At 51.0% G+C, this 20,225-nt stretch overlaps 1 protein-coding gene across 10 annotated transcripts in view; it reads left to right on the top strand.

Moving 5' to 3' along the window:
• Window positions 1-20,225, top strand: part of VDAC1 (voltage dependent anion channel 1) — a 79,858-nt gene that overhangs the window by 35,735 nt on the left and 23,898 nt on the right. For 4 of the 10 annotated variants that reach the window (XM_086411586.1, XM_086411585.1, XM_086411588.1 and 1 more), the window contains exon 1: window positions 18,462-18,533. The exons of 1 other annotated variant lie outside the window; for it this stretch is intronic. The gene's annotated coding sequence lies outside the window, so the exon portion shown is untranslated. Of the gene's footprint in view, window positions 1-12,552; window positions 12,697-18,461; window positions 18,534-19,372; window positions 19,574-20,225 lie in introns of those variants that run through there. 5 more of the 10 variants (XM_086411597.1, XM_086411590.1, XM_086411589.1 and 2 more) reach the window with 3 other exon arrangements.

Genomic DNA, 20,225 nt, shown 5'->3' with positions numbered 1-20,225 from the left:
TTGGTTTGGTTTCTGCTCGGGCAGCTCAGAGCAGTTTTGTTTTTAAGTGCAAACCCACAGAACTGCTTTCCCCTTTCTCTGATCCCCCAAAACAAACAAAGGATGTTGGTCTGCATTTTGGTTTGTTTTGAAGCTGAGGGAAATGGGTCACCTCAGGAGCTTCGAGGGTGGCCAGGCTGGTCAGGGAAGCGTGAGAGTGTCTGGTGAGGGCTGGGCGGGGGCCTCGGGTGGCGCCTCACTCCCTCCCAGGGCGGGCTGGCCAGCCCACCCCGTGTGGGCCCTGCTTCCAGAGGGTTTCCAATCACCAACAGGGATGCTTGGAGCTGGGGACTCCTCGTGGGGCCAGGAAGGGCCCCGTGTTGACGGCGGGAGGCCTGGGTCTGAGGCATGCTTCTGAGGCCCCTTGCTGTGTGATGTTAGGCAAGGCCTGCCCCTCTGTGAACTTTCATATCCTCCCTGGTGAAACTGGAATTGGGCTCCACGTTGCACTCTGGGGAAGTGGGTAATTCAGAGAGAAATGCCTTCCTGGAGTCCCCTCCTTATTATTTTTGGAGTAGGCACTATTGGGTAACTGGGTTTTTCTCTAAAGGGCATTTGGAGGTGGAGAACTGGTGACTTCTCCTAAGGCATGAGCACTGTCTGCTTAGAGGGTTCTCTCTTGGTCATCAAAAGGGGAGGTAACTTTCTTGTGGACCCTGGGAACTAAGGCCCCACACCTGGTCCCAAGAGGGACCTATCTTGGTGTTCCTGGAGCTCCCTACCTACAGGGGGTGCGCTGGCACCCCTTGTTTTCTTAGTTGACCAGATCACAGGTGTGGGGGAATTTGCTTTGTATGTGTGTGACGGGGGCGCTCTTTTTGGGATCCCCTGCAGCCCACTAAGGTCCACATGGGCTCCAACCAGAAGCAATCTGAAAATATTGGGGAAATGTCTCTGGGCAGACACCCCACACTCTTACGGTGAAAAAAAAACAAACCATCTCTAGTGGCTGGAGGCTTGGAGAAGGCAATGGCGGCCCACTCCAGTACTCTCGCCTAGAAAATCCCATGGACGGAGGAGCCTGGTGGGCTGCAGTCCATGGGGTTGCTAGGAGTTGGACACAACTGAGCGACTTCACTTTCACTTTTCACTTTCATGCATTGGAGAAGGAAATGGCAACCCACTCCAGTGTTCTTGCCTGGAGGATCCCAGGGACGGGGGAGCCTGGTGGGCTGCCGTCTATGGGGTCGCACAGAGTCGGACACGACTGAAGCAATTTAGCAGCAGCAGCAGCAGCAGTGGCTGGGGGCTAGTACCTTAATCCCTAGGATTTTGTCTCCTCCCTGGGACTCAGCAGCCCCTTTTGGCCCAATTCTATCGCCATCTGGTGGCCAATTTTCTGATAGCAACCGGGTCTCCACCAGGCTGTAGAAGGCTCTCAGCCCTGGCTGCGTGGTAGAGTCACCAGAGATCTTTTCAAAATACTGGCCACCCCAGACCAATTAAATCGTCATCTCTGGGGGTTGGGGCTGGCATTAGGGTTTGGTAGGGCTCTCTAGGTGATACCAATGTGACGCTGCGGTTGGATATTATTGTAGCACCAATAGTTTGTTTCCCTGGTCCTCAGCCCATCAGCTGGGAAGGGTGTGGGAAGAAATTCCAGACACTTTCTGAAGAACATGCTTCACTTCCCTTGTGTGGACTCACTCCAGTGCTCTGAATATTCAGAGGCAGGCAGATCAGTGAGTCATGACCAGGACCATGGAAAGTGTGGCAAGTAAAAAATGTGTCTGTGACTGAGCCTTTATATCAGTGTCTGTTGACATTTTGCTGAGGGCCACAGGTTTTCTATGGGCATTTGTTCATTTTATGTCTTGTCTCAGTGATAATATTCACAAGTCAACATAGACATGTCTTGCATTACTTGGAGGGCTGTTAACTGACTCTCTGGTTGATTTTTGTTAATTTTGGGGGTATAAGAAATATTGCCATGGTTTTAAGATGCAGAATTATACAAAAAGATAAACTCAGAGAGAGAGCACTCCCTCATCATGACTTCTCTCCATTCCCCTTCCCTCCTCCTCATCATCCTTTCCCATCTTCCCTTGTAGGTAAGCAACCTAATTGATAATTAGTTTCTGCTTCCTCATTTTTTTTTCCCAGAATGAGCAGATATACATATATTTTCTTATACTATCCTTATGATAGTCCAAAGTATCATACCATAGATACTCTTTTGCCTTTTTTTTTTTGCTTAGCATCTTTTGGGAATCAATTTGTACTAATTTCCTCATTTTTGTTTATAGCTGCATACTATTCCGTCAAGTGGTCACATCAGAGTTTATTCAACTACTTTCCTATGCATGAACACTTTGTGGTTTCCAGCGTTTTGCCGTTACAAACAATTCCGCATCAAATAATCTTGCGCGTGCGTATTTCACATTGGAGGTGTAGCTTCAGAGTAAATTCCTAGAAGTGGGCTGCTGGGTCAGAAGGAAGGTACACATGTAGTTTCGTTAGGCAATATATTAGTTTCCTAATGTTGCTGTAACAAGTTGCCACCATTTTGTGGCTTGTGAAGGTCTCTCAGTTGTGTCCAACTCTTTGCAACCCCATGGACTATACAGTCCCTGGAATTCTCCAGGCCAGAATACTGGAGTGGGTAGCCTTTCCCTTCTCCAGGTGATCTTCCCAACCCAGCGATAGAACCCAGGTCCCCCGCATTGCAGGAGGATTCTATACCATCTGAACCACCAGGGAAGCCTAAGAATACGGGAATGGGTAGCCTATCCCTTCCCCAGGGGATCTTTCTGACCCAGGTATTGAATTGGGGTCTCCTGAATTACAGGCAGATTCTTTACCAGCTGAGCTATCTGAGAAGCCCATGCTGTGGCTTAAAGCAGCATGAATTTATTGTCTTAGAGTGTTCAGTTCAGTTCAGTTGCTCAGTCATGTCTAACTCTGCTACCCCATGGACTGCAGTAAAGTTCTAGAGGCCAAATATTGGAAATGATTTCGCTGAGCCCAAATCAATGTATTGTCAAGGTCATGTTCCCTCCGTTTCTAGGAGAGAGTCTGTCTCCTTGCTTTTTCCCGCCTCTAGACTAGACCTGCATCCTTCGGTTCCTGGCCTCTTTCTCCAGTCTTTAAAGCTAGCGTGTAGCGCTATTCAGTCTACTACAGGTAACGCATGCTTCCTTGAACTCAGTGGATTTGATCCTTACAGATTTATTCCAAGTCTTCATTTTCCCATCTATAAAAGGCAAGTATAAGACCAGAAGGTCTTTGAGGTTCTTCGCTGTCTAAAATCCTATACCTGGGTTTAGTTCCCTCGTAATCAACTGGAATGGTCAGTAATGGCTGCTTCTAAATCTGACAAGGTGGTCATCCAGGGCTGCTTTGGGACACAGTGTGAGGTCCTTGTGGTCCATGTGAGGAATGACAAGTGGTGGTAATGAAAGAAGTGGTGGGTGACGAGGGCAGTCTTCCTGTGGGTCCCCTGGGCTCCCTAGGGGTGAGAACTTGTTCTAGAAAACCTGGGCCTACTTCATGATTCTAGCACAAATGGAGAGGTGAGGAGAAAACTCTTCTACCCCAAAACCTGCTGGCCTGAACTTTCTTCTTATTAGAGCTGCCAAACAGACCTTGAGAGGCTGTGAGTTCCCTGTCACCAGGAAGTTCTGAACAGAGGCCAAATGACTAGAAGATATTCCAGGAGGATCTGTGCATTGCTTAGGGCCTCACGGTCCAACATGTTAGGCACTAGCTACCTGTGCTATTTAATGCTTTATGCTTATCTCATATTTTAAAAAAACTTAAACTTTTTTGAAACAATTATAGATTTGCAGGAAGTTGCAAAAACACTGCAAAGAGGTCTCATGTACCCTTCACCCAGTTTCTTTCAATGGTTACATCTAATATTACTGTAGTACAATATCAAGACCAGGAAACTTATGTTGGTACAACGTGTGTGTAGTTCTATATCATTTGCTCACATGTGTAGATTTACGTAACCACTACCACAATCAAGATACAGAACTACTCCACGGCTGGGACTCCCCTGGTGGTCCAGTGGCCAAGACCCTGCACTCCCAATGCAGGAGACCCAGGTCCTGTTTGGGGATCTAGATCCCACATGAGGCAACTAAAATGCCACAGCTAAGGGCTTCTCTGGTAACTCAGTTGGTAAGAAACTGCCTGCAGTGCAGGAGACCTGGGTTCAATCCCTGGTTCAGGAAGATCCCCTGGAGAAGGAAATGGCAACCCACTCCAGTACTCTTGTCTGGAAAATCCTATAGACTGTGGAGCCTGGCAGGCTACAGTCCATGGGGTTGTAAGAGTTGGACATGACTTAGTGACTAAACCACCAAGAACTGGCCTGGCGGAGGCAAAAAAAAAAAAAAGAAAGACCCAAACTACTCTATGGCTATGAAAATCTCTCACAAGTTGCCATTTTATAGTCACACCCATCACTCTTTCCCCCACCATCCCTAACCTCTGGTAACTACTAACCTGCTTTCCAATCCATAATTTTGTCATTTTGAGAATGTTATATAAGTGAAATTATATATATATTATTATATATAATAATATATTATATATTATATTATATATATATGTAATCTTTAAAGTTGAATTCATTGAAATTTAAAAATCCAGTTCCCTGAATCTACCAGTCACATTTCTAAGCTCAGTAGCTACAACTGACTAGTGACTATCACGTTGGACAGCACAGATGCACCGCTGTTTCCTCTTGCAGAAAGATCTATTGGAAGTGCTGCTTTAGGGAATAAGACCAGATCCATAGTTCACTCATGCTGATTCATAGCTCATGTCACCCAGGAGCATCATGAAATAAAGAGTCCTAAGCATATTACTCATCTATTGCTGTTTAATAGATTGGCCCCAATGTAGTGACTTGAAACAACAGTCAGTACACTGGGACATAATAAACAACCTTTATTATCTTGCATAATTTCTGAAGGTCAGGAGTTAAAGAGTGACTCAGCTGTGTAAACAGGCTCAGAATCTTTCATGAAGTTGCAATGAAATATTGATCAGGGCTGCGGTGGCAGGCCTGGGGCTGGAGGACTGGCTGGAAGGTGGTGCTGCCTGTTGGGGTGACTGGACTACTTGCCCAGGTCTAAGAAGTTTCCTGAGATGTGGGGTTTTAGTGTGAATTAATTCTAGGACTGTCCCAGACAAAAGAGAACAGTTGTAAGCAGGAGGACTCAGTTCCTCCCAATGTGGGCCTCTTTCAGGGCTACTTGAGTGTCCTTGTAACACAGCCATCTTCTCCCAGAGTGAGCAATACTAGGGAAACAGGGCAGAAGCTCTGAGGTTGTTTCTGAGATGCCTTGGAAGTCATATGGTATCACTTCTACTGCATTTTTTTTTTTTTTTTTTTCATGAGAAGCAGGTCACTAAATCCTCTGGTCCACATTCAAGGAGAGGAGAACTAAGATCCACCTTTTGAAGGGAGGACTGTGAAAGAATAAGTTGATATATTTTAAATCCTCTGAAAAGTGAAAAAAAAGGGAAAGTATTAGTCAGTCATGTCTGACTCTGTCATCCTATGGACTGTAGCCCACCAGGCTCCTCTGTCCATGGAATTCTCCAGGCAAGCATCCTGGAGTGGGTAGCCATTCCCTTCTCCAGGGGATCTTCCTTACCCAGGGATCAAACCTGGCTTGGGTCTCCTGCATTGTAGGCAGATTCTTTACTGACTGAGCCACCAGGGAAACCCTTTTAAACCCTCTACACTGACCTATACTTGAGATCCACATTGGGCAAAGGGGGCAGAGCCCAGGAATCCATACTTTATCAAGGTTCCCTCTTGACCCCTGATATGAGGTCCCATTTGCCCATCTCAACGTCCTGTCCCACCGTAAGATGGTGGGCATCCCACCTACCACAGTGGACACTCACAGGAGAGGAGAGGCGGAGGGCAACTCCAGGCTGGTGAGAGTAGTGAGCTGACTGTGATTCCAGAAACTCTTATTAGATTGCTAGGATGTCTTTTCCCATAGGATGAATGAGCAACCAATGGGGAACCACTTAGAAAACTCTCACCACACTGAAACATTGAATGCTGTTACAAATAACCAACACCAAACTACACGGCAACAGGAAGAAAAAACTGGTGGCACGATATGTACATACTTGAGGGATGGCTGAAATGCTACAGCAGTTCAGGGTCAAGGTCTGGAGATGTATTTATTATATAAACAGGAACATAGCTGCAGTTACGGTAAGAGGGTGGGGACAGATGGTGAGTAATGCAAAGAAATGCGTGTTAGTATTACTTTCAATAAAAGAGGGTGGTTCCTTCTTCAGACTTCAACTGTCACCGTTCAGAGGCCTTTCCAGTCTTCTTGGTTAAAGCTGGTTGAAGCCCCTCTAGTTTTTGGTATCTCAGTGTCTTGTTTGTGTCCACATAGCACTCGTTACATTTGAAAATATGCTATCTCTCCCTGCAGCCTCTGAGCTCTGTGAAAAAGGCAGGGAGCTTTCGTCCCCTGCGGTCTCTCTGGGGCCAACACAGTGCCTAGGACATGCTTGAGGATCAGGAACTGTTGAGTGAGGTGTGAAAGAGGTGAAGTCTGTGAGGAGAGGGGAGACTGCAGGTGAGGGAAGCAACAGAGGCCTCTCATGGCTTCTGGGGGAGGGGAGGCTGGGAGTCAGCCTAGTCCAGTGGCCCCTGGTCTGTGGATGTCCGAGACCTCCTGGGGCACCCACTCCTGAGAATCTGATTAAACTGGTTTTCTGAGCTTCGGCACTGTTGCTCCTTTGGGATAGAAAACTCCCGCTGCGGGGGCTGTCCTGCGCAAGATGCTTGGCAGCGGCCTTGGCCTCTCTTCAGTATCCACCTAAAGCACATGCTCCCCCGTGGTGACAATTTAACATCTCTCCGGATGTTGCCAGATACTCCCTGGAGATTGCCCTTGGAGCTGGATGAGAAAACCAGCCCAGCACCCTAGAGGCCTGAAATCTTTGTCTGAAGATGAGCTGCCAGTGTAAATGCGGGAGAGTGATGCCTGTCTCACAGGAAAAGCTTCTTAGAGAATTTGTTGTTCAGAGGCCTCTTGGTGACCAGCACGACATGTGCTGCCACCTGTTGGTGGATGGCTGGGAGTGCACCCTTGGCTCAACCAGCCCTGGGACACAGGGAAGCAACTTGCCTACAGGTGGGCTACAGCGGGGCTAGTTCAGGGCCTCTCCCTAAGGCTGGGCCAAAGTGAAGTGAAGTCGCTCAGTCGTGTCCGACTCTTTGCAACCCCATGGACAGTAGCCTATCAGACTCCTCTGTCCATGGGATTCTCCAGGCAAGAATACTGGAGTGGGTTGCCATTTCCTTCTCCAGGGGATCTTCCCAACCCAGGGATCAAACCTGGGCAGATGCTTTACCCTCTGAGCCACCAGGGAAGCCCAAGGCTGAGCCAGGGAAGCCCCAAATGAGGCCAGCCAGGGTGTGTGGCAACCAGGGAAATTAGCGGGAATGGGACATTTTCCTATTATTTTGGTTAAATATTTAATGATGTAATTGTTAAAAAAAAATCAGGTCAACTTTATTGACTGCTCTCTGCTCTTCTCAGACTCTGCTCCCCCCATGCTGGTTGATGCCTCTAATAGTCAAACCCAAATTTGCTGTCTTTTCTATACCTGACCCTCCTCAGAGCTCCCAGCTCAGTACAGACAGCATCAGCCCCTTGATACACAACCAGAAGGATCACCTCCATCACTGAGCCCTACAGGCTCATCTACCTTCTCCACTCTCCCCACCTTCACTGCTGTTCTCACCATTGTCTGAGCCACCCTCATCCGAGTGTGGCTAGGAGCCACACTGCCTCCTAGAAGTGGCTCAGCTAGGAGGTCCCTCTGTTCCATATTGTGTTGCCTGGGGTCATCCTTGTGATTGCATTTAGCTGGGAGCTTGGCAGAGCTGGAGATGGTTACTGGGGATGACAGTAGGGGTGGGAAGGCAGCTGGGCTTCTCTCTCCAGCAGGGTAGTTGCACTTCTTATTTGCAGGGGACCACCCTTTATGGCAGAAAGTGAAGAGGAACTAAAAAGCCTCTTGATGAAAGTGAAAGAGGAGGGTGAAAAAGTTGGCTTAAAGCTCAATATTCAGAAAACTTAAGATCATGGCATCTAGTCCCATCACTTCATGGGAAATAGATTGGGAAACAGTGGAAACAGTGTCAGACTTTATTTTTTTGGGCTCCAAAATCACTGCAGATGGTGACTGCAGCCATGAAATTAAAAGATGCTTACTCCTTGGAAGGAAAGTTATGACCCACCTAGATAGCATATTCAAAAGCAGAGACATTACTTTGCCAATAAAGGTCCATCTAGTCACGGCTATGGTTTTTTCAGTGGTCATGTATGGATGTGAGAGTTGGACTGTGAAGAAAGCTGAGCGCCGAAGAATTGATGCTTTTGAACTGTGGTGTTGGAGGAGACTCTTGAGAGTCCCTTGGACTGCAAGGAGATCCAACCAGTCCATTCTAAAGGAGATCAGTCCTGGGTGTTCTTTGGAAGGAATGATGCTGAAGCTGAAACTCCAGTACTTTGGCCACCTCATGTGAAGAGTTGACTCATTGGAAAAGACTCTGATGCTGGGAGGGATTGGGGGCAGGAGGAGAAGGGGACGACAGAGGATGAGATGGCTGGATGGCACCACCGACTCAATGGACGTGAGTTTGAGTGAACTCCAGGAGTTGCTGATGGACAGGGAGGCCTGGCGTGCTGTGGTTCATGGGGTTGCAAAGAGTCGGACACAATTGAGCGACTAACTGAACTGAGCTGAGGCTATAAACTGTGCTGGGTCTTAGCTGCTGTGTGGGCTTTTCTCTAGTTGCAGCGAGTGGGCACTGCCCTGGTCGCGGTGCATGGATTTCTCATTGTGGTGACTTCTCTTATGGTGGAGCACAAGCTCTAGAGCACAGGCTTCAGTAGTTGTGGCGCGTGGGCTTAGTTGCTCCGTGGCGTGTGGTATCTTCCTGGACCAGGGGTTGAACCTGTATCTCCTGCATTGGCAGGCAGATTCTTTACCACTGAGCCACCAGGGAAGCCCAGATCCCCAGATTTTGGGCCAGTGTCTGGAATAGAGCAACTTGCAGTGAATACTGGCTGAATGAATGAGTGAGAGGGACAGGACGAGGGCAAAAAGTAAAGCATCTTCCTAGACAGTCATCCCTCTTTACAGCACATAGATCTTGATGAAGAGGGGTATTAAAAAATGTTCTGAATTGATTTTATTTAATACCTCAGGGAACTGGTGTCCAGAGCAGCCACACCCTGAATTTCTTCCTGTGAAGTTACGTAAGGTCACAGCCATTCTCTGCGGCTGCTGTTCCAGGATCACTCAGGGTGCTTGTGAAAAATGCAGCTGCTTTCCCCACCCCAGAAATGTTAACGAAGAAGCTTAAGGGGGAGGCCCAGCCACTGCACATCCCGCCAGCCCTCCAGGTGACTCTCACATGCACTACATTTTCAGAAGCATCACTTTTCCATTTCTGTGGACTAAGTTTGGATTTTCTTGGGCTGGTTTTTCCTTTAGGCCACCTGTGTGTCTTCTAAGACGTTGGTAAGTTGATTTATTTATTTTCCCTGAAAGGCTTTGTGAATAAGCTATCCATTCCATAACCCCTGGAAAACAAAGTGTGTTTCCTTACCTTCTGCTGAGTGAGCCTGAGGCTCAGGGTCATGAGGAGGTCATGTCATCCAGTCCTCTGTGGTTGGGTAGGATGATGCTGAAATTACACCATGCAGGGAGGAAGCCAAACTTGGTTCTCTTCTTCTTCAGATTTACTGTGGGTGGAATAATGAATTTTGCGTTTGGGGCTTAGGGAAAGGAGGGGTGAGCTCCTTGGGTGGGGGTGGAGGGTTAGTACAGTTACGGGGAAGCAAGGATTTTCCCAGAAGTGAGGAGGAACTGGGGAGCAGTGAGAGAGGGAATAAAGGGCCTTATCTTCTTATGTAAGACTCATAGAGGAGCTGGTGTTAAAATACCAGCGTGGCAAGGATGCTAAGTTTAGATTTGAACCTGAAACTTCAAAACTTTGAGAGGCGTTGGAAGCTGCCGTCTTGGGCTGTGCTAGCTGAGGCCGGAACTTTGTGGCTCTGCAGTCCTTTTCTGGGTCGCTGGGGGAGCTGGTGGGCAGTGGAAGAAGGAGGGTCCTAACAAGTTTTAGGAAAGCTCAGGCATTTCCAGAGAAAACCCTTGCTGGTCAGTCCATCCTCCACAGTCTCCTCTCCAGCAGACTAGAGTAGTCACAGAGGAGGAGACATGAGAGACTCGGGAGGGGACAACGGCAGGGCCACTTGGGCTTCTAGCCAACTTGGCTGCTGACTTGTCTACCTGTCACTGCCTACACGGGAAAGAAAGTTCTTTCCGGCGGCTGGGAAAGAGGAGTAGAGGAAGCAGCTACTCTCCAGCTCCTGGAGGAAGCCTTGGGGAATAAGAACCAGCAGACGGTGTGGTCCCAAGCAGGGCAGACACCTGGTCTGACAGCAGACCACAGTCAGCCAGGAGAAACCAGGATAGGCCGGTCCTCGGGCTCTGTGTGTGTGTGTGTATGTGTGTGCGTGCGTGCACGTGCAGGCGTGTGTGTGCGCATGCACATGGGGGGGTTCAGGGCATCTTGTGTGTGTGTACATGGTGGGGGGTTCAGGGCCGTGTGTGTGTGTGTGCGTGCGTGCACGTTGGGGGTTCAGGGCACTTTTTGTATGTACATGGTGGGGGCTTCAGGGGTGTGTGTGTATATGTGGTGGGGTTCAGGGCACTGTGTGTGTGTATGTGTGTGTGTATGTAGTGGTGGGGTTCAGGGCACTCTGTGCGTGTGTGTATGTGTGTGTGTGTATGTGTGTATGTAGTGGTGGGGTTCAGGGCACTCTGTGTGTGTGTGTATGTGATGGGGGGTTTAGGGTACTGTGTGTGTGCCTGTGTGTATGTATGTGGTGGTGGGGCTCAGAGCACTGTGTGTGTGGGGGAGGGTTCAGAGCACTGTGTATGTGTGTGTGTGTGCACGTGTGTGTGTATGTGGTGGGGGGTTCAGAACACTGTGTGTGTGGGTGTTGGGGTGGCGGGGTTCAGGGCAGTGTGTGTGTATGTGGTGGGGATTTCAGGGTACTCTGTGTGTGTGTGTGTGTTGTGGTAGTGGGGTCCAGAGCACTGTGCATGTGTGTGTGTGCACATGTGTGTGTATGTGGTGGAGAGTTCAGGGCACTGTGTGTGTGTATGTGGTGGGGATTTCAGGGTACTGTGTGTGTGTGTGTGTGTGGTGGTAGTGGGGTCCAGAGCACTGTGCGTGTGTGTGTGTGTGCACATGTGTGTGTATGTGGTGGAGAGTTCAGGGCACTGTGTGTGTGTGTCTGTGTGTGCATGTGTGTGTGTGTGTGTGGTGGAGAGTTCAGGGCACTGTGTGTGTGTATGTGGTGGGGATTTCAGGGTACTGTGTGTGTGTGTGTGTTGTGGTAGTGGGGTCCAGAGCACTGTGCATGTGTGTGTGTGCACATGTGTGTGTATGTGGTGGAGAGTTCAGGGCACTGTGTGTGTGTATGTGGTGGGGATTTCAGGGTACTCTGTGTGTGTGTGTGTGTTGTGGTAGTGGGGTCCAGAGCACTGTGCATGTGTGTGTGTGCACATGTGTGTGTATGTGGTGGAGAGTTCAGGGCACTGTGTGTGTGTATGTGGTGGGGATTTCAGGGTACTGTGTGTGTGTGTGTGTGTGGTGGTAGTGGGGTCCAGAGCACTGTGCGTGTATGTGTGTGTGCACGTGTGTGTGTATGTGGTGGAGAGTTCAGGGCACTGTGTGTGTGTGTGTGTGTGTGTGTATGTGGTGGGGGGTTCCAAACACTGTGTGTGTGGGGGGTGTGGTGGGGGGTTCATGACAGTGCAACATTAGATGGAGTACAGTCCACAGAATGATTCCCACTGTTGATACGAGTTGCAAGTTTGGGGCTCTAAGACAGTCTTTACATTTGATAATTCACTAGAAGAACTTGCAGAACTCACCGAGGGCCGTTAAACTTCCTGGTTGGTTACACAGAAAGAATACAGATTAAGATTAGCCAAAAGATGAGACACATGCATGGGGCAGAGTCCAGGAGGGCTGCAAACACAGAGTATCCAGCTGTCCTCTGCCGGTGGACTCCCGGACACCCTTAACTCCTCCAGCAGTGATGTGTGACAGTAACACATGGAATACTGCCAACCGGGGAAGTTCTCTCAAGCCTTGGTGTTCCAAGATTCACTGGGGCTCTGTAATCGACTGCCCACTCAGCTGAGAGCAGCCTCCAGTCCCTCTGAACGTCCAGCTGATATCGTGAGAGTCAAAGCCCTCACCCTAAATCACACTGCTAGCTTATCCTGCATGGCCAGTCCCCACCCTGAATCACATTGTTAGTTTATCCTGTGTGGCCACAGGATAAACCCTGTGGCCTAACCCTTGCCCTAAATAAAGATACTCCTATCTGGCATGACACTACAAGGGCTGAGATTTCTTTCCAGAAGTCTAGGGCAAAGGTCAGACCTTTCTTGGGTGCAGATTAAATGCTTAACTACATGGACAAATTAAGCAGTCCTAGCCTACTCCACGGCTGTGAGTCCATTCTTTCCAGAGGATTCTCGATACATGGAGCCTGATTCCTAGATGTCCAGCCATTAGGACAGAAAATAGCAGTCCCCAAGGTGTGCAACCTGCAAAGAGGGCTGGTAAGTGACTCCAATTCAGTCCCCTTTCTTTATGCCCCATATCCTTCAACACCTGCAATGTGACTGGCACTCATTCTAGTTGGGGAGAGGGGAGGACAGATAACAGAGAGCAAACCAACTATTAAGTCATTTTACTTAATTCAAATTTTTATTTTTATTTTTTTATTTGGCTGCACTGGGTCTTAGTTGCAGCACACAGGATCTTAGTTCTGGCACACATGATCTAATTCCCCAACCAGGGATTGAACCCAGGCCCCCTGCATTGGGAGCACGGAGTCTTAGCCACTGGACATGCAAAGGTCTAGGGAAGTCCCCTATTAAGTCATTTAAAATGTGCAATGTGCTATGGAGGGGGAAAGGACTGAGCTCCAGGGAAGGGTGGAGAGGAGAAAGGAAACTGCCTGAGCCTGTGGGTGGGGAAAGGCAGCTCTGAGAAGGCGCATGGAAGCTGAGGCCCAGAGAATGAGAAGCCACCCGCTGTGGGAAGAGCAGCAGACAATGCCTGGCAGAGGGATACATGTGCCTTAGCTGCCAGCTGACACATCCGAACAGATTGTGAAAAGTTGCCCAGAAGCAAAAACACAGGCCTTTCCTTGTGGTGGACATAGTCTTATCGGGACCCAAGGCTCCGTGAGCTGTGCGTGGCCAGAATTTCAGCCCCACGTATCCCCATGGCTTGTGCATGTGCTGTGTGTAAACCACTCCTCCCTACGTGGCGGGCCTGGACAGGCAGTGCCTGGAAGCCAGCACCTCTGGGCAGCCCTACCAGGTTGGTGTCAGATACAAAACCATTTAAACTACATTTGACCTCATTCACGATTTAAATAAAAACAAAACCAAAAAGCAACCAAGTTGTGCCTGTTAGCAGAGTCTGTGATGTAGAAATTGCGGGACTTCCCTGGTGGTACAGTGGATAAGAATCTGCCTGCCAATGCAGGGAACACAGGTTCCATCCCTGGTCCGGGAAGATTCCACATCCTGTGGGGCAACTAAACCCATGCTACCGAGCCCTCGCACCCTGGAGCCTGTGCTCTGCAACAAGAGAAGCCACTGCAATGAGAAGCCCGCTCATCACAACTAGGGAAAGCCTATGCACAGTAACGAAGACCCAGCGCGACTAAAAGTAAATAAATAATTTTTTTTAAAAAAAGAAAGAGCAACGCTTGGTTTAAGTTGCTGGCACAGAGACTTCTCTCAAAAGAAAAAAAAAGAAACTGGAAATTCTTCATCAGGAAATTCTTCATCAAACCCCAGACCCTCTTTCAGTGAATGTAAGTATGCAAGTGCTGGGGAAGAGGCAGCTCCTTTTCTGCCTTTAGGGAAAAGCAGATGTGTCCACTCACTGGTGGGGTCTGGGAAAGGGTTTCCTAGCTCTTGCAATAAAAGAGGGCCCTAGCTGAATTCCCCCTGGTATTCTTCATCTCTCTAAGGGGCCAGCACACGCCGAGCAGAGGAGAAACTCTTGCTTCTCTTAGCTCAGAGGTCTCTGGTAGGATTCCAGGACACGTCCATCCTACTCACAACCCTCACTCCCACCCCCACAGCCCACACCCATGTGCACAGGCACACACACTGGTGTCCCTCGTAGGGGACCGGACAAGTACCAGCGCAGGGCCTGGATAGAGGCCTGGGTTGGCCACACAAGGGTAGGAAGGTCTGTGCTCCAAAGTGCAATTAGCTTTATATAGCAGGAGTCCCTGCCTCTTTTTATTGTTGTTTGATTTTTATATGTTTACCACATTGTTTAAAAGTTGGAAAGTAGAGAATGTAAAAGAGAAAGTCACTTGGAATCTTGCCATTTATTATGGACGGCATGTTTGTGCTCCATGCTCCCACCACCCCTGCCTCTGCCAATTCAGTTGTTGAAACCCTAATCACCAATTTGAAAGGTCTTGGGGGGAGTGGCCTTAGAGAGGTGATTAGGTCAATAGGGTGGGCCCCCACAATGGGATTCATGCCCTGATGAAAAGGAGAGGAGACACAGGATCTTTGCTTCCGCATACCAAGGAACACCCTGCAGGGACATAACTAGGCAGAAGGCTCTTAGCAAGAACCTGGGCATGCTAACACCTCGATGTCAGATTTCCAGTCTCCAGAACTGTGAGGAGTAAATGGCTCTTGTTTAAGCCACCTGGTCTTCTGTTACATATAGCAGCCTGAGCTAAGACAGCATTCCGAGAAATCATTTTTAATATGGTCTTCCAGGGGTTCATGCATTAGTCTCCTATTGCCATCATAACAAACTGTCATAGGTTTAGAGGCTTAAAATAATTGAGATTTATTATTTTACATTTCTAGAGGTCAGAAGTCCAAAATCAGTCTCACTGGCCTAAAGTTAAGGTATCAGCAGGGCTGGTTCCTTCTAGAGGTCCTAAGGGAAGAATCCATTTCCTTGCCTTTTCCAGCTTCTCCAGGCTGCCTGCATCACATGGCTCATGGCCTCTTCTTATATCTTCAAAGCCAGCCCTGTAGCATCTTCTGGCTTCTCTTTCTCATCGATCTCTGTTTCTATTGTTCTATCACCTTCTCTCACTCTGTTGTTGTTGCTGTTGTTCAGTGGCTATTAAAAAGCAGAAATATCACTTTGCTGACAAAGTCTGTACAATCAAAGCTATGGTTTTTCCAGTAGTCATGTATGGATGTTAGAGTTGGATCATAAAGAAGGCAGAGCACCAATGAATTGATGCTTTTGAACTGTGGTGCTGGGGAAGACCCTTGAGAGTCCCTTTGATTTCAAGGAGATCAAACCAGTCAATCCTGAAGGAAATCAAGACTGAATATTCTTTGGAAGGACTGATGCTGAATCTGAAGCCTCAATACTTTGGCCATCTGATGTGAAGAACCAACTCATTGGAAAAGACCCTGACGCTCAGTTCAGAATGATTGAAGGCAGGAGGAGAAGGGGGCAACAGAGGAAGAGATGGTTAGATAGCATCATGGATTCAATGGACATGAATCTGAGCAAACTCCAGGAGACACTGGAGGACACAGGAGCCTGGCATGCCACAGTCCATGGGGTCCAAGAGTTGGACATGACTTAGCAACTGAACAACAACTCAAAGGAGGAAGAGAAGGGTCATTCCTCCAAAGGATAATGTTTAGACTTGATCTAGTTTGCAAGAGAGGACCTGATTGGCCACTCTTGGTGCCCATCCCCATCCCAATCAGCTGTGGCAGAAGGAGTGGAGGTGGGCTGGCAGAGTGGCTCTTGGCAGTGTGGTGAGTCTGGTAGGACAGGCTACCTTTACTTAGCTCTTCTGTCAGGACTACGGTGGGAAAGGGTCAACACTTGGACCTGAGGGCTTCTGTGACCAGCCTTATTCCTTCAGTTTTCTGAGTGTTTACTTCTATGTCTCCCATTTTATACTCACAGTCAGTCACTCAGTCATGTCCGACTCTTTGAGATCCCACGGACTGCAGCACACCAGGCTTCCCTGTCCATCACCAACTCCTGGAGCTTGCTCAAACTTATGTCCAGTGAGTTGGTGATGCCATCCAACCATCTCATCCTCTGTCATCCCTAACTCTCACATTCATACATGAGCAACGACCCTCTAAAGTTGAAACTGAGAGACTAGACCTCTTGCTCAGGGTCACACAGCCAGTAGTATGTGACTCAAAGGGCACTCAGGTGGCAATGGCACCCCACTCCAGTACTCTTGCCTGGAAAATCCCATGGATGGAGGAGGCTGGTGGGCTGCGGTCCATGGGGTCACTAAGAGTTGGACATGACTGAGCGACTTCACTTTCATTTTTCACTTCATGGATTGGAGAAGGAAATGGCAACCCACTCCAGTGTTCTTGCCTGGAGAATCCCAGGGGCAGGGGAGCCTGGTGGGCTGCCGTCTATGGGGTCGCACAGAGCTGGACACGACTGAAGTGACTTAGCAGTAGCAGCAGCAGTACTTAGAGGAGCCCCAGAAGCATGGGGCAATCTCCCCAGGCCAAAGGTCATGGAAGGAGGATTGACAGGGAGGTGCTGGAGGGGAGGAGCACCTTGGACATTTGATTCAAATGTCACACCTGGGCTTTACTGACCCTGGGCAGGCAGCTGCTCCTAGCTCAGGTGAGGTTTCTGAAGCCCTGTCTTTTCAGAGTCTGGTCCTGCCTGCCTCCCTAAAGTCTTCTTGTCCTCAACTCTGCCTCACTGCACTGGTGGGTGACTCAGAGGCTTTCTCTGTCAGCCCCTCTTCCAGGAGTGGGCTGTGGAGGTGGGGACGGCCAGGCTGGGGAGCCCAGAGTCCCCAATCAATCATGGAACAGATCATGGGCCTGGGGAGAGTTGTGGCATCGGTCTTCTATTCTCCAGCACCTCAAGGGGTCCAGGAACTCCTCCTCATATTTTCAATAAGACCTTAGCCCCTAAAGGGGCCAGGGCGCTCTGTTCTTCTCCACACTCCCACCCCCGCCCCCAGCCCCCTGCCTAAGCTGCCTTCTTTCTCAACACCCCAGGACGATGTAACTAACACCACTTGCCACTTGGAAGCCGCATTGAAGCTGCCGCCTCTTTGCAGCAGCCTGACCTGATTGCCTTTCCCCACGCCCCAGTTGCCTACTCCTTTAATCTGTGCCACAGTTGCTTGTGGGCGAGTGTCCTGATTCTATAGACTGGCGCCGCCTCCAGGGGGGCCCGGGACACCTCAAGCCTTGGAGAACGTCTGCTGGCTGAAGGCGAAGGATGTGCAGAATTTTCACCTGGCTAGGAATTCATTAATTCTCGAAGTCCGCTAGGGGTGGGTCTCGCAGGCCTGGTAGGGAGACAGCGCACTCTTTAACCACGCCGGGAGGGGAGGCAGGCCCTGTCCGGACAAGGGCTGTGCGAGGAGCCCTCAGCTAGTCCGCGCGCCATTGGACTCAGCAGAGGACATTCTTGCAAAACGAGATTTTCATTTCTCAATGCGATCGGTTTAAATCGTCTGCCCATCTTGAGTGCATGCTCGGCGCACGGGGGTTTTCTCGGCGCGCTGGGTTCCAAGCCCCTGTCGGGATCCGGATCTGCGAGCCTAGAGAGGCAAGAAGCGGGGTCGGAGGCGCCTGAAACATTGTGTCGGGAGCTGGGAGCCAAGAGCCGAGGAGCTGCCTTCGTGGGCGCCACTCTGTATCTGCGCCGCCTCGGGCGCCCATTACTCTGGCCAGAGCTGTAACTGCCTTCAGGGTCTCGGAACCCGCTTTAACAGCCCGCGCGGGCTCTGCTGGCGAGAGGTGGGGGACCTGGGGGTCACTTCTTCCACCCAGGCCAGGCCGTGGTCCAGCGCCCCCCGCCATATCAAGTCCCGGGGGAGGGGGGTGTTGTCTCCCAGCCCTGAGGCCGAGCAGGAGGCCCAGAGCCCCGCGTCTTCTGTTGGTGCAGAGGACCTCGGCCACTGCTTAGCTAACCGGAGGACCCCTCCCTCCCTCTCCGAATCCTTCAACCAGGCGAGATTTCCAGCAGGGACGGCCGGCGCGGGCGGCGACAAGCGTGTCCCCGCGCACGCACACAGCCCTGAGCACGTCAGTCCCACGCCGTCCCGCCGCCCTGTGCCCGGGCGCGCGCAGGCAATCACGCGTTCCCGCTCACGCCCGTGGGCACAGCATCCGCTGCAGGCCCCGGCTGGGGTGGGGGCGGTGCCTGAAAGGTCGGCACGCGGCTCGGGAGCTGGACGCGGACTCCGGCCGGACCCGGGCGGTGTCCCGGGAGGGCCCAGGGGGCGGAGCTCGCGGGCCGGGCGCGCTGGGTCGGGGCGGGTCTGCGCCGCCGCCGTCCGCGCCGCCCCGCCCTCGGCCCCGCCGCTCGCTCCGTTCCTCAGGCTGCAGCCTCCGCCGTAGCCGCCGCGGAGCCTACTGCCAACGCTTCTGAGGTAGGCGCAGTGGAGAGGGGCCCGGGCTTTGCCTGCGCCCTGGGTCGCGGGCCGACCCCCGGGGAGCTGGGGAAGGAGACGGTGCGCGGAGCGGGCGAGGGCGAGGGGCCTAGGGCCCGGCCGGGGCGGGGAGCGGGAGCGGCCCGTGCGGGCCTGGCGGGTCAGCAGCGGGCAGTGCAGGCCGCGCGGGGCGGGCGGGTGGCGAGCCGGCCCGGGCGCGGGAGCGGGAGGCCAGACATCCCGAGGCGCCTGCGGCTGGGGACCAGAGCCAGCGGGGACCTGCGGGCGGAAGGGCACGGGCTGCCGCGTGGAGGCCCGGCCGGCCGCCGGTCTAGGTGACCTTCCTCGGAGGCGCCCTCTGGCCCTCGATCCCGCCAGCGCGGGTCGGGCAGGGGCCAGCCCGCCACCTACGTTCGCCGGGCCGGGCTCACGGACCTGTGCAAGCCATACTGTCGCCTCGATCGTGGTCCCGCGGTCCGGCCCTGCACGCCCTGTCGGGTCCACGCCCGACACTGGCCTCCAGCACTGTACGCGCGTGCCACCGCCTTTCGGGAGGAACGGGAGGCTGACGGTCGAGTTAGGCCGCGGCGACCAGGGCCGGAGCTGGGACCTGGGTAGAAGGTTAGGCGTTGGAAAAGGAGGTCCCGCGGGGAGCCCAGTGGTCTCCTTGGCCTTAGGAGAAACTCCTGTCTAATTCGATGGCTCATTCATTCACCGAATGTAGTGGTGGATTCAGGAAACTGGTTCCTAGTCCTTCGGATTTGAGGCCGACAGCATTAGTGACTTGTCCAAGGTCACACAGTGGGGAAGAAACCAAACTTCAGTTTTTTCATCTGTAGAATGGAGCAATCATCCCTCTTCTTCATTGGGTTTTTGGGAAGAATGAGTTGATTAACTTCCAGTGTGCGGAACGGTGCCTGATATGGAGAAGGCCTTGGAGGAAACCTTGACACTTACCCTTGAGGCTTTTTGGTGGAATCTAGCCCAACCCCTGCAGACTGTTTTGTGCCACGTGGTGCTCTGGAAAGGGTTCAATAAAGGTAGCCCCTATTATTTTAAGCATTATTATTACACATTTGTGTGCCAGGCATTGAGTAACTTTCAGGATAATTCATCGAAAAGCCTTTAAGTTTACAGACAGCCAAGGTCAGGCTGGAGCAGGAAGTTGAATGTGGCTGCAGACTTGGGCTGAGCCTAAGCGTGTTCCACCTGAGGCCTGGAGCTGCCGAACCGCCTCCCCTCTCCGGGGAAATAGGGAAATGAGCTCCTCCTTTGCCTAAATATGCTGTTGGTAAGACCAGGGCACATTGCCCAGGGTCTGCCTTCTTTCCATCCCAGCTCTGAACTGAGTTCCTACAGGGTCAGACTTAAGCCTGATGCAGCTTTGTTTTCAGTGCTTGGAGTGGTGCCACTTGGCAGTAGTAGGTACTTGAGAAGGGTCTCTGGGGGTAAATGTACTCTTGTAGACCCACCCTTTTGACAGAAGCATAGTTTTTTTTACCATTCCAACGTGTGACTGGTAGTAGGTGCTCACTCAGTATCAATATTTGTGGGATTATTGAACGGTTATATATAGTGGCTGCAGGCCCAGCCCACAGTCCCTTGGTCATGGACATCCTCTTTGAGGGACACACATCTCATTCACTTCCAGAAGATAGCCTTGCCTAGCAGAGTCACAAATAATTAAGGAGC

Source organism: Bos grunniens, chromosome 7 (assembly GCF_055505025.1).
Source record: "Bos grunniens cultivar Pamir isolate PY7600 chromosome 7, Bosgru_T2T1.0, whole genome shotgun sequence".
Taxonomy (NCBI): Eukaryota; Metazoa; Chordata; class Mammalia; order Artiodactyla; family Bovidae; genus Bos; species Bos grunniens.
Note: the sequence above shows the minus strand (reverse complement) of the source record. Positions and strands in the feature narration are given on the sequence as shown.